The sequence below is a fragment of the Rousettus aegyptiacus genome, unplaced genomic scaffold, assembly GCF_014176215.1.
Source record: "Rousettus aegyptiacus isolate mRouAeg1 unplaced genomic scaffold, mRouAeg1.p scaffold_m13_p_11, whole genome shotgun sequence".
Classification (NCBI taxonomy): Eukaryota; Metazoa; Chordata; class Mammalia; order Chiroptera; family Pteropodidae; genus Rousettus; species Rousettus aegyptiacus.
Window position 1 is genome coordinate 83,051,386 of NW_023416286.1, and position 11,274 is coordinate 83,062,659.

At 36.3% G+C, this 11,274-nt stretch overlaps 2 pseudogenes; both read left to right on the forward strand.

The window, feature by feature from the left end:
• The first annotated feature begins 1,844 nt into the window (after window positions 1–1,844).
• LOC118609314 lies at window positions 1,845–2,549 on the forward strand (annotated as a pseudogene).
• A 4,847-nt stretch (window positions 2,550–7,396) lies between these two features.
• Window positions 7,397–7,515, forward strand: LOC118609541 (annotated as a pseudogene).
• Window positions 7,516–11,274: the final 3,759 nt, after the last annotated feature.

The window sequence follows — 11,274 nt, forward strand, 5'->3', positions numbered from 1 at the left end:
ATTTTTATAATAAGCCATTAAGAACACTAGTTTAGAAATTTCATCAAAATATTTTTGAATTTTGTCTATACTGCTATGATTTAAATGCCCATTAAACAACTGATAATTAAAATCGCCACTGTTTCTTAAGTTCCTTAAAATTTACGCTCTATTTATTTTAAATACTACACAGAAATTAACCAAAAGGTCTAGCATATAACATGTAAAATAATGATTGAGCGTTGACGGCCTGAAAGTTTTGTGTGTCAAAATTTCTTTTGTTGCCATCAACAGGACATAACCTCAGCTAAGTTAAAAACCATTGGAAGGATAGGAATAACTCAATAATTTAAAGGAAAAAAAAAAAAACGATAAGAGTAAGGGCTTAGAAATAAGTGTAATGAGAGCAGCCCCACAAACCTTAAATACTTGAGAGCATATTACAAAATATGTTTAAATGGTGAAATATCGTTAGTTTACTTTTCGTCACCAGTGGTAACACACTGGAACATTTCATTTTTATTTACTTAACCCTATTTTTAACTTTTTGTTCTTCTGTTAACAACATCTTTTAAATCCGTTTATGTTTTCAATAAAATGCTCATTAAAAACCATATGCTAAGTATGTACCTCATACATTTCCCTATTACAGGGTATTTGTGACTTTTAGCTTTGTGTGTTAGAAAATCAAATACATTTTAAAAAGCAAATTACTATGCAATAGAATTCAGTAATGCAGCAGTGATAAATGTAGCTTGCAGATAGGAGAAATCAATAGTTTAAAGGAGCCATTTATTAGCGTGTAGCAGAAGAAAAGTACTGCACTGGCAAAGTAAAAACAGTAACTTGCCATTTCCCAATGGGTTATAAGGTAAAATATCAAAAGTAAAACCTCGATTATCGCTATTGTTTCTGAAGTGTACAGTTAACAAAGGCATATCCATCAAATAACAATAACTACAAATTATACACGTAAAGTACTAATAGAAACCTAAAATTTTAATGGTAAAAAAAAAAACAAAACCTGTAAGAATTTCCAAATCACATTACAATAAATATTATTTTTAAATGGTAGGTTTTGAATATTTTACATCTGAAACTGAATATTGAAAAAGACATTAGAAATAGCCTACACATTGTAATATTAATAATTTATGTAAAAAATTAAATACAATATAGCATCATTGATATAGTTTGGCACATATATATATATAAAATGCTATTCGGCATATGATTTACATTGGTGTCATTTCTGGTCTTTCTTATTTTCTCATTATAGGTCATATTTTCACCCTTCTTTGCTTGCCTTCTCTGCCACCTCGGTCTCCACAGACTCTCAATTTCGCCTTCTCCACTCGTGGTGACCGGCAGGTTCTGCCTGGGTTCCCTCTGTCTGTACTACTGCCAGTAAAGCCTGGTTGGGCAGTTAGCGAGGACACTTTTAAGGTTTACCTTGTTTATTTTTCCTTTCTCAGGACTCACTTTTTTGCACTCCTTATGTCCAATACCTGAATCTGAACCCATTGTTTTATATGTATATATATAATGAATATATTTATATGTATTTATATATATTTCTAGTTCTGTGTTGTTTCCTTGTTACTCCATTTGAAGAGCAAGTTTTCCAAATGAGTTTTTACATCATCTGGAAAACTGTTTTGTGAACAAGTACTTCCACATGCCTTCAACAGTTCCATCTACATTTCTCTTTATGGTTGCACTGATGCCAAGTAGAATTGACCAGGCCTGTCGCCGGGGGCCCTGTATCATCAGGTCAAACAGTCTAACACAGGCGAGATATTCTCTCTCCTCTCTCCATCGCCCCACTCTCTTTCTCTCTTTCCTTCTTCCTCTATATGTGAATATTCCGCCTCCCCGCCCTTGCCATCCCCAATGCTTGCTGCATGGCCGACACAAGCCAGGAAGCCCACCTGGATATGTTTTGCTCTACAAGTTCGTCTGGGTTCACTGTGGATTCAGGACCCCACCTGTCAGAAGCACTTCTTCCTGGCCATCTGCTTCTAAGAAAGCCTCCTGAACCTGGGTCCTGGATCCAGCAAGTGGGCCTGAGAGGCAGGGAGAGCAAGTTGTGGACCAGCTGCTCTGCCAGGAGGATTGTGATTAGTGTAGGGATGACCACAGAGTATCCTACACTTGCAAATCCAACTGGCATGGCTGGGACTGGAGGTGGGGGAGGCCCGCAGCCCTGCAGGGGTCATCGGCCACCCTTTCTCCCACTATTTCCCCAGCCGGCTGAACTGTGTGAGAAGGTTTGGAGCAACTCCTTAATGGCGAGTCCTGGGCACTGGAACAGTGCGTGGTGTCTCCTGAAGTGGTTTGCATCTGCTCAGGGCCACCCGGAGGAGGCTGTCACCCACCCTATTGCCCTCCCTGACCGGTTCTGGGAGATCGCCTACACTCTCATGGCGTTGGATTCCTTCAAGCCTTTCCTGAGAGCCCTTTCTTCTCTCCACACTCTTGTGCTCCCAGCAGCTACAGGCCAGGCCAGCCGCTGGCAGCCTCCTTCCTCATCACAGCCAGGCAGGGTGGGTGGGGTGCGGGCAGGGTGAGTGGCGGGCCATTAAGGCTCTAGGAGCTGGCGCCAGAGCCTTGCACATTTGGTTCCAGGCCCCCTCAACTACTCTGTTTTGCTTTACCCTACCTGCGAGGTAGTCGGGCTGGGAGGGCAAAGGTGACCTGCTCCCTCCTGCCTTGAGGCTGGTGGGGTTATAACGTCAGACCCCAGGCCCTTCTCAACCCGCACACACTGCACAGCCACACCTTTCCATCAGCAGAGCTGATGGGGACAGCCCTGGATTCAAGTTGCATCATGGCGCCTCTAATAAAATAGCAGTTAACTTGAAAAATCGTTTTAAATTTTTTAAAAAATAAATTTTCAAATAAGTAAAGATGTATTCTAGCTAAGGAAGAACAAAAACGATTATGTTATCTTATTCGAAAGCAAGTGTCATAGTTCACATTTTAAAAACTGGGGAGAAATGCTTACAACCATTACAAGGCACAGTGTTAAAACATGGTAAACTCAGAAGAAGCTGTGTCCCAACTGCCAATTGCATCAGGTTTATTTGGCATGCAGTAATTTAATGTTAGCAAACTAGAACTAGTCCTCTACATATTGCTAATTTTAATTTTTCCACTTATTTGTATATAATTATCAAGTATTCTGTAATTTGCAGTAACAGAAGAATTTCAATCACAATAACTTTACATCTAGATTCGTGTTTACACTTAGAACACAGCAAATGACATAAATAATTCAAACAATGTGGCCTGGACTATTTCATTATTATTGTTGCTATATTACTCCTATTAAAGGGGTTATAAATTACTCATGTGCAAGAAATCTGATCCAGTTGGAAACTAACTGGTATCAGGAGCAAAGCTGAAGTTCTGTAAACTTATTGGCTCAGTACAAAGGCTGTCTCAGAGAATATGGAGCAGAGCACAGGTTTTTCAAATATGAGTGTTCATAAGAATAACCAGAGCCAATTTCCAGGCTTCAGAGTTTTTCATATAATGAATCTAGGATGAAATCCAAGGACACACATTTTTTAAATTACTTCCCGTGTGATGCCGAAGCAGTGGTCTGTGAATTACACTGTGAGATACTCTGGCCTGAAAATCAAGATGAACAAGTAAATGGGAATTTGGACTGGGATTGATTATAGTTATACAGAAGCAAATAGAAGGAGCACCTACCTATCCAAATTCAGGGAAAAGGAAAGCTTCCTAGAAAAGTTAATTTCAAGAATGCTTAAGAGATGGTGAGGCAAAAAGATCAGGCTCTTTCTAGGAAATACCATAGTGACAGGCCTGGAGGTAAGAGCAAACATGACATACTTAAGAAACAGTAAATTATTAAATATGACTGGAGATGCATAAGCTTTTCATGATTAGACACTAGGCAAAGAGATTGCTAACAAAGAGAGCAATGCATTACAAAGAAATCAACATATGCTAAACACCACGTCATTCACTAGTTATCTAACGAAGAGTATAAATTCCTTTTTAATTGAGACCATTTCCCTTAACAGTTATGCGTCCAGTAGTCCCACCCTTATTCATGTGGGCTACATTCCAAGACCCCTCAGTGGATGCCTGAAACACCAGATAGTACTGAACCCTATATATAATATGTTTTTTTCCTATGTATACATATCTATGATAAACTTTAACTTATACAGTAAGTAGGCACAGTAAGAGATAAACAGTACAAACGATAAAATAGAACAATTATAATAATAGTCTGTAATAAAAGTTATGTGAATGGTTTTAGAACCATCGCTAAAATTTCAATTATTGAGATCATAATAAGGGTTACTTGAAATCAGCACTGTCATACCATGACAGTTGACCCGACAACCCAGATAGCTAAGTGACCAATAGGCGGGTAGCGTATACAGTGTGAATAGCCTGGACAAAGGAATGAAGGGCATAAGATCACATCACACAACTAAGACTGGCACACAATTTAAAACTTACGAATTAAAGCTTATTTCTCTAATTTCCCATTTAATATTTTCTAGCCATGGCTAACCATGGGTAACTGAAACTGTGCAAGGCAAGATCACAAATAAAAAGGGATTACTGTATATACTCTTATGACAATATTCTGTTTGCTATAATCTACAGTTATCTGAAACTTTTTTATGTATAGATAATTAATTACATTTGCAATCTTCTAAGACCAAATTTACTTATTTTTCTGGCATTTTTCCATGGGCCCTGTAATATTTAAGGCTTTCAGAATAGTCTTCCAAAATGTTTTTCAACTATTACAGAGATCATAATCTATGTACATTTTTAAATTTTTCATTTAATCAATTAAAATTTACCAACCTTTGTTATATAATACAGGTATTACTGAGAAATTTTAAAAAGCTTAACACCTATAACACCTATTCAATACAGTATTATCTGCCATTCCTTTTCTAAAGAAATGACATGTCTAATGCCTACAGTTGTGGCTGGAAGCCCTTGTTCATTAAATTCTGAATTCCATCTGGTTCTAAAGATAACTATATTTTGTATAAGATAAAAGGCTCCTCCCAATTTAGGCTTCCAGTTATCATTAAGTAATACTCCTCACTTAGTCTCATAGGTAGGACATAGTGTTGACTCTTCACTCCTGGCATGAATGAAAGTAAAGCATGGGAAATAAAAACACCTTCATACACGTAGTACACGAGTTAACAGAAAACAAAAGACCTTGCTTACTCCTGAGTAATGCTATGCTGTAATTTGACACAGTATTCCTATTTTTATAGATAAACAGTCCACCATCCAGATCTCTAGCATTTCTGGCCACCGATTTTTAAAATATTAGATTTCATAGAGGTTAAAACAATCACTAGTTCTTTTTGGTAAGGGTTCATGCCCTCTCCCAGCATGTTGATATATATGGTGTTCTATGAACCTAACATGTTCAGTCCACCATAAATGGTTTCATTTACTTCTTTACTGATGAACAGTCATGACTAGTCTTATAAGAGGCTCCCACTAATGTACATATTTAAGTTAGCAAATCTTTTTCAACATGAGGACAGGACTCCAGTATTTTAATTTTGGTGTGATGCGGAATTCCAAATTTTGTTTCTACAGCTCCTGTTTGCCCTTTTGGAGTTAGCGCTAATCAAACTGTCATATATATTTTTGTCATTAGAGTTAAAGGAATGTGTGTGATTTGAAAGTAAAAGAAAGAAAGGAGAGAAAGAAGGAAAGAAAATTTCACCAAAAATCAGGGGTTGCCCTATGAAATTGTCTACTGGGGAGTAAGTTCCGACATAATCCACTTGTCATTGTGCATAAGTCTTTAACCTCAAGAATGTCTTCTTAAGCTATCTTCAGGCACATTCTTTCCTGATGATACTATGCAAAATCCTTTAACATAACAGTGGTTCACTGCATGTAGAAGGAACTTTTCATAATTTTGCCCATCTTTGGATTGGTTGAACACCACTGTGTAATCTTATTTCATTAACCCAGGTGTCCTATACTAAAGATGTGCCCACGGCACTTGCCTTAAAATCCCAATCCTCTTCTCTGCCAACTACTGGGTCTTAATACTTCCTCTAAATTTCCATAAGAACTTCCATAACTAAATGGCCAATATTGGAATATTTGTGGTATCCAATCATCTAGGGTCTATTTGTTTCACTATATCTCAAGACTACCGTGCCTAGTTCAAGGATCAGTAAATGTTTTAATATTTTTCTGAGGATATATACCTAATTCTTCGTACACTGATCAACACTGAGGACTCAGCTATATTTATGATATAGATTTACTCTCGTCTTCCTTCACTAGGATTTGACCAACTACAGGGCCCATTTTCACTGATTTCCAAACAACAGCATGACCTTCCATCCAGGGATTCTCATCAGTAAGTCAAAAAGCCTGTTTTTCCTTGGTTTCAAGGGAAAATAAAGTTCAAACCACGCCACAATGTGAGCAGGGAGGTCTTGTGGTCTCCATCATTAGCTAGCTCTAAAGGAATAGAAGCAGGCTTTTCATAAAGTGAATGAACTCCCCCTAACATTTCCTGTCACATGATCTTGAATCTTGAACTGCTGCCTCTTCATTCAAATATCTCTCTGATGTTTCACATAACATGATAGGTTTTTCCATTCCCTAGGCTTTCTGATATCCTTCTGTGTTAAAAGCAAATCTCTTTTTAAGCCCAGTAACAAGGTACTAATTGTCTTTCAAAACTCTTGTGTTGAGTGGCTACAATAGGTATATTTCAAATCCAAAATCCAAGCAATCTTCACTGAAGTGTACTTTTCAATTCTTGTCAAAACTCCACTTTATTCTTTATAATTTCAGAAACTTTAAAAATTATTGGGATCACAAGGTCCTACAAGCAATGTTTGAGCCACAGGGCTTTTAAATGTTTTAATAGTTATTCATTTTTAGGCCCCATTCAAATTCTTAGGACCTCGTGGATAGGGTTCAGAATTATCCCTAAAAGAGTGATGGAATTCACCAGAACCTAGATTATCTCATTAGTTTCTGTATTCCTATTTTGTTATGGGGTCAATAAAAAGTAGTAATCTATTTCTCATATTTGGAGAGAGGCTTGAGCCCATTATAATTGTCCAACATTTCACAGACTCTGTTGGATCCTGGATTTTGTCTGGCTAAGTCAGCAAGTCTTTATTTGTCATATAAAGAGTAACTACTGTCTTCTTGTTTCTTGAAAGAAGCAATTATCATTATATTTTCAACTTAATGTATCAATGGATTCCAAGGATTTGAATGTCTAAGTGCTATTGTACTAATTTATGACAATGTGCCAGGGAATTACACATTCCTTTGAAAGAGTTGTGAAAGTATACTGAATTCTACTCCACATAAACATGGGTAAGGTTTGGCTATAATATAAAAAGGAATGAGTGTCTACAGCCATGCCACCCTGAACAAACCCAATCCCATCTGATCTCAGAAGCTAAGTAGGGTTGGGCCTGGTTAGTACCTGGATGGGAGACCACCTAGGCAGACCAGATGCTGTAGGCATCAAAAATAAAAAAATAAAAAAAATAAGGGATTGTAAGCTTGCAATCTGTGAGGTCAACCAAGGGTTGCCTTGCCTGAAAAAAAAAAAAAGAAAAAGGAATGGGTAAGATGGGGCTAGCCAAATCTATTATGACATATCAATAATCCTTGTCTTGTTGCATTTCTTGTTATATAGGCTTGACCATATTTCTTCCAAACAAATCTCTTAAAAATTTGCCTTGTTTGCTCCCCAATAGCTGCTGTCAGACTCTGTGAACCAACTGCCTTGTATATCTACCAGATGGAGTTGTTAAAAAGGTAGTTAGTGGAAATCAATACTTTTACTTCAATCTCTTTCTTAATCAGAGGAATAATCTCTTGTTGCCTTCCCAGAATTCCATTTAGTTAATATTTATTAGAGGAGAGCGCCAGAGAAATTTCAAAGGTTTCTAAACGTCCAATTTTAATCAAGTCAAGCTTAAATCTGGCTCACCTCCAATTTACAAATGGTAGGTTCAGATTTCTCCAGTTGCACATAATACCATCTCAATTATATTTTAATGTAATGGTTACACAACACAAAATATTCTCTTCCCACAGTTTTCAATTTTCCACTGGAGCATCATCTATATCCTCTACATTTTATCTTTGGGCCTTTTAGAATGTTCTCTCTATGGGCCTTGCATGTTTACCATCTATAACCAGACATCTCCTAAAGTTCCACATATTCCTGATAATCATTTCTCAGATGCAATTGCCTAAGACCTGGGGTCCTCCAGTAAGGTGTTGTGCTGAAAGATCTATGTCTTTCAGTTAAATTTTCAGATTCTTTTCTGTTTAACTATAGGGGAAATATTTAGCTTCTCATCAACTATGTTATGTCTAAGTTTTGATTCTCAAAGTTGAACGCTCGCTCATCCAAAACAGCAAACGTTTTGGCTACAATTGAAGCTGTTTTCCAACCAGTCAACCATTGATGATGTGCTATAAGTTTTCCAGTTGCAAGCCCACCATCTTTATTTTTTATTTTTCATTCCATTTTTCAGTATCCACCTAAACAATTTCACCTGGTTTAGTCCTTCTTCCTTTCCTTCATTTTCATGTGCATGCCACCTTTTTAAGGAGGACTTGACAAAGGGGGATAGCATCAGTCTTCACTAATCATTTAACACATATGTGGTGACTACTCTCTGCCACCCCCAAAACCAGGTTACATAAAGTTCCAGATATTGGGGATGCATTACTTTTATCCATAGTACCAAATTATTGTCACATTGCTGATCTAGTTTTGCCTCTGTCCTTAACATTTCTGGGTTTTTTGTTTGTTTGTTTGTTTTTTTGCAAAGTGTATATAATTTGTTAGTTGGAGAAGGAGTAGAGCAGTTTAACTCTCTCAGGCTAAGTTTATTAAATTGCCACCTTCACCTACTGCAGCTTGTTAATTATAATACAATCTAGGAGTATTTACTCACAAAAGTTGGTAGCCACATTAGGAAGGATATAGTTCCTTCCAGCAAGATAGGTGATGTACTCTTCTGATAATTTTTCTCAGAATTAGTGCTAGCAAGGATGCATGGATCTCCTGCTAGTACGTCTCTTTAATATGACCCAGCTCTTTAACAGAATACAATCTGCATTTTGTTGTTACCTGGTTATACTCCTTATCCACATGTAGACTCTTTTGGATTATGAATTGTTGTGAGTTATCTTATGAGTAAATATCATTTCTGCTCAAGTAGCAACCACAACAGAAGCATCAGAAGATGGTCCAGTAACTAGAAGAATCGATACTGCTTACTTTCTTTAATTTTAGTTTCCACCTTTATTATACTTTTACCATTAAAAAAAAATTACCAGTGTTGTAACAATAGCCAGGATATATCTATCTTTCCCTTCATTTGGGGCTCCTTGTTTTACATTTGAACCAATTTCCAGATCTATGTCATCCAAATTTTATTAAGACATGTCCCAAATAACCTGCTGTATTTGTCCACATCTAAGGTATGCAGAGATAAACAGACAGATATTCTGAAGTCAAAATATCATGTTTTTTTTATCCACTTTAATTTTTCTGACAAAAAGTACAGTAGTAATTTTGATTTATGGATTTTAAAAAATCCCACAGCTATAACCAATTCACACAATCAGAAATTGTTATATTGCAAAAATAAATAATGGGGGAAGAGAGGGGGGGGAGAGAGAGAGAGAGAGAGAAAGAGAGAGAAAAAGAGAGAAAGAGAGAGAGAGAGAGAAAGAAAGAAAGAAGAAAGAAAGAAGAAAGAAGAAAGAAAGAAAGAAAGAAAGAAAGAAAGAAAGAAAGAAAGAAAGAAAGAGGGAGGGAGGGAGGGAGGGAGGGAGGGAGGGAGGAGGCAGGCAGGGAAGGGGAGGGAAGGGAGGAAGTGAAAGAAAGGAAAAAAATCCCAGGTTTTACACAAGATAGAACTATCTTATTATCAGGAGATACGATCCCGCGAGTTCTGGTAAGTGATGATCAGATGCAGCTCCCTAAAATCCATATCAGCTGCAATGGAATGCATTTTGGGTTCAGAGTCTGATACCCAAACTTGTGAGGTAGGAAAGTCACTTAATAATTTTTTGTTCTAGTTCCTCACTAGTCATAGTTGTATTTTCTATTTATTCCCCATTCCAATGCCCTTTCATTTTCCCTTCACATTCAACTGTTCTAACACATTTGATGAAGATCTTTTTATTTGTAAGTGTTCTTTAAATTTCGTTTACGTATATTTTTAGTTTAGCTGCATTATGCAATAGATTTTATAATTTTTATTTATTTTTATACTAAAATGAACTTTAAAAAAATCTATCCAGATTGCTTATGAATTGTTCAACCATGTGCTTCATTAAATTGTCCTCACACAAAGCTCTAGGAAGGGCAACTAGATTTCCTTCCCTGCTTCACTACCACAATCTATGATATAATATATACTATTATAAAATTGTATTAGAATTTCTCTGAGTATGAACCAAAAAATAAGATTTCTGAATCATAGTGTTACCATGCGTAACTTGACTGAATTCTGCCAGATTGCTTTCCAGAATAGCTACATGAGCCTTTTTCATTGTCAGCAGTGCATGAATCTTCCATATTCCAAATCTCTGACAACACATGGCATTATCCAATTTCATAATTTTTGTTAATCTGAAAAGTGCAAAGTATCAAGCAACATTGTTTTAAAATAGCATTAATTAATGAATGGGTCTGAGCACATATATTCATTTTACTTTTTGTCTTTATTCTTTTATGAATTACATTTCCATCTATTATTCTCTTTTGGTTTCTCTTTTTCCTTATTGGTTCTTACGAGTTTTTATATAATCTAGATATTAGCACTTATTGGTTTTAGATATTGGAAATATCTTTTCTAAAAGTCTCATTTGTCAGTAACTCTATCTTGTCATTGTTGAACTGTTGAAATCTTTAATTTAAATCTAGTAATATACCAATTCTTCATGGTTTGTGCCCTTGGGATCTTTTTTAAAACACACGCACACACACATTTTAAAAGAGTTTAACTCGGATGTTATGGGAGATCTTTATATACAGATGGAATTTGGATTGAGATTGAACTGACTTTATAAGTTCATCTTAGAAAAATTAATATCTTTTATTACTAAGTCATCCGAATCAATAGAATGGGAAATATTTCCAAGTCTTCTCTATAACACTTAGTATAGTTATAACACATTTCTCTTTTTTAGATCTTATGTTTTCCTCTTTAAGTCCTAGGTAATTGAATTCTTGTTGCCACTGTGTTATTT